The following is a 3246-nucleotide window of genomic DNA, read 5'->3' as shown; positions in this document are numbered from 1 at the left end:
CACAGGCAGCTCCTACCCTGACACAAGGTGCAGGATCACAAGCACAGGCTTCCCTACACAGACACAGTCAGCTTCTATCTTGACACAGGGCGCACCATCACTGGCATAGACTTTCCTACACAGACCCAGACAGCACCTAACTTGACACAGGAGCACCATCACAAGCACAGGCATTCTTATTCAGACCCAGTCAGCTCCTGCCCTGACAAAGGGAGCACAATCATAGGCACAGACTTTCCTACACAGACCCAGGCAGCTCCTACCCTGACAAAGGGAGCACCATCAAAGGCACAGACTTTCCTAGACAGACCCACGGAGCTCCTACCCTGGTCCAGGGAGCACCACCACAGGCAAAGACTTTCATACACAGACCCAGTCAGCACCTACCCTGATCCAGAAAGCACCATCACAGGCACCGGCTTAACGACACTGACCCAGGGAGCTCCTACCCTGACACAGGTTGCACTGACACAGGCACAGACTTCCCCACACAGACCCAGATAGCGCCTACCCTGATCCGGGGAGCAACTGTACAGACCCAATAACTCCTGCACTGACCCATTCGCTCCTACATAGACAAAACAATTCCTACAATGACACAGCCAGCACCTATATATGAGCCCCTACAATGACATGGATGCTTCCTGCATGGGCACGGTCAGTTCCAAGAAAGGCATAGAATGTTCCTACATGGACACCGACATTCCTATGCAGACCCAGACTCCTCCTACACAGACTCAGACATTCCTACACAGACCCAGACAGCTCCTACAGAGACCCAGACATTCATACACAAATCCAGACAGCTCCTGCACAGACCCAGACGTTCCTACACAGACCCAGACATTCCTACACAGACCCAGACATTCCTACACAGGCCCAGACATTCATGCACAAATCCAGACATCTTCTTAATAGAAAACAAAGCAAAATTCTGCTGTTGCTGGAAATCTGAAATAAAAGCAGTAAATGCTAGATATATGGAGCAGGTCTGTCAGCATCTGTGGAGAGAGAAACAGTTAATGTTGCTGGTGGATTGTCTTTCGTCAGCTTCTTCATACACCCTGGTTGCTCCAAAAAAAAACCTAGAAAGAACCTACACTGACTCAGGTATAATATACAGAGCCAGACAATTCCTACCCTGATACAGACAGCTCGTACACAGACTCAGATATAACATACAGACTCAGACAGCTGCTACCCTGACACAGACAGCCCTTATATAGACACATATATAATATACAGACCAGACAGCTCGTGCCCTGACACAGACAGCTCTTACACAGATACAGATATAACATACAGAACCAGACAGCTCCTACGCTGACACAGGCAGCTGTTAAACTGACCCAGGTAGCTCCAACACAGACACAGTAATTTCTTACACGGACCCAGGAAGCTTCAACAAAGACCTGAACAACTCCTGCACAGACCATGACCTACTACTCGGACAGTTGCTACAAGGACCCAGATATGCCCAACAAAGGCCCAGACAGCAGGTGAGATCAGAGAATTCAGCTTATACCAGAGATGAAGCCTGGACCTTTCCTGTTCTTTAGGCTCAGCCACTCACCAAATAAGATCAGCGAACACACCACAAGCCGCGGAATGATCCTGGGCCCATCCTGCTCTGTATGGGGCTCAGTACCACACCGGGTGATATCTGCTAACTCAGCACAACCGGGGATTAATACAAAGAGTTTACTTATTTGTGTGGCTCAGTAGCACACATCATGAGATGATCTAATGCACCACAGGCCGATGATGATGCCTGTGCCCATCCTGCTTTGTGCGGCTCAATATGATGCCGGGTGAGATCAGCTGATGAAGCCCAGCCCAGTGTAGGAACCTCGGCCCTTCCTACTTTCTGTGGAGCCCGGCAGCACACTGGGTGAGGTAATCGATCTCAGTGCAGGCAGAAATGAAGCCTGGGACTTTCCATCGTGCCTGTGCTGCCTCTTTGTTAGAACTCCCCATTAGTTCCAATATCCTGGAATTTTACTATAGCCATGTAAAGATTTCCCTTCCAGTATTAATCCAATTCCCTTTTGAAAGTTATTATTGAATCTGCTTCCACCATCCTTTCAGGCAGTGCATTCCAGATCACAACAACTCGCCGTATGAAACAATGGCCCCTTATGTCGCGTCTGGTTCATTTACCAATGAGATTCAATTTGTGGTTTCTGGTTACCGGCCCTTCTGCCACTGGAAACAGTTTCTCCTTATTTACGATGTAAAAACCGTTCATGGTTTTGAACACCTCTGTCAAATCTCCTCTTAGCCGCCTCTGCTCTAAACAACCCCAGCTTCTCCAGTCTCTCCACATAACTGAAGCCCCTCATCCCTGGAACCATTCCAGTAAATCTCTTCTATTCATTTCTTCCCTCTCATCAATAATTACAATGAAATGTTTATAAAGAAATGCACGAACAGAATAAAAAGGAAAGCGAAATAAATACTGAGCAAAATGGATGTGAAAGTTCAGAAGGTGAAAAGAGCAGAACATCTGAGTTTTATTATCGATCAGTGAGAGGAATCCATCGCTCTCTCGGGTTTGTGTGGGTCGGTTTACTGATAAACCCGGGAATTGCGAGGAAGCTGGTTCATGGTTTGCAGAACAAGACGGGTCCCTGGGGATGGAGCCAACAGCTGTCGCTCTGCAATAACAGACAAAGAGGGTAAGCTTGTGTGGGCCCGGCTTGCTCAGTCAGTAGAGCATGAGACTCTTAATCTCAGGGGCGTGGGTGCGAGCCCTACGTTGGCCAATTGTATTATTTTATTTTATAGGCTGATTTCACAGTCGATCCCCAGCTCTGAGTTCTGCAGTGAGTTCAGGGAGGGTTAAATGAAATTCAGCAGCGGTATCAGAAAATCTCTCCCTGATTCGGGACTCTTATCTCTCCAGCATCTCGCTGTTGAATATTGAACTTCATAGAATTTCCCCTGCAGCTCGGGGTTAGTGTGTTCTTTAACTGTTACAAAAATCCTTCGGTGCTTTTCACTCCGTGTCCAAACCTGTGACGTCTCCCCTGGTCTGTCAGCTTTCTGTGTTTATAAACACTTCAGCAGATCATTAACATAACCTGAGCTCCGTTATCTGGTCGGGTCCCAGGCCCCCAGAGTGAGCAACGAGCGGAGTCCACCCGGGGATAGAATTTCTTCCAAAAGAGTTACACGAAGCTTCATTAATGTGGGGCCAGAATAGTGCAGTTGGGAGAGCGTTCGACTGAAGATCCTAAGGTCCCT

This window comes from Somniosus microcephalus, unplaced genomic scaffold (assembly GCF_052327205.1).
Source record: "Somniosus microcephalus isolate GS21.2 unplaced genomic scaffold, FLI_Smic_1.0 unresolved_chr1, whole genome shotgun sequence".
In the NCBI taxonomy this organism is placed as follows: domain Eukaryota; kingdom Metazoa; phylum Chordata; class Chondrichthyes; order Squaliformes; family Somniosidae; genus Somniosus; species Somniosus microcephalus.
This window is presented reverse-complemented; position numbering follows the sequence as displayed.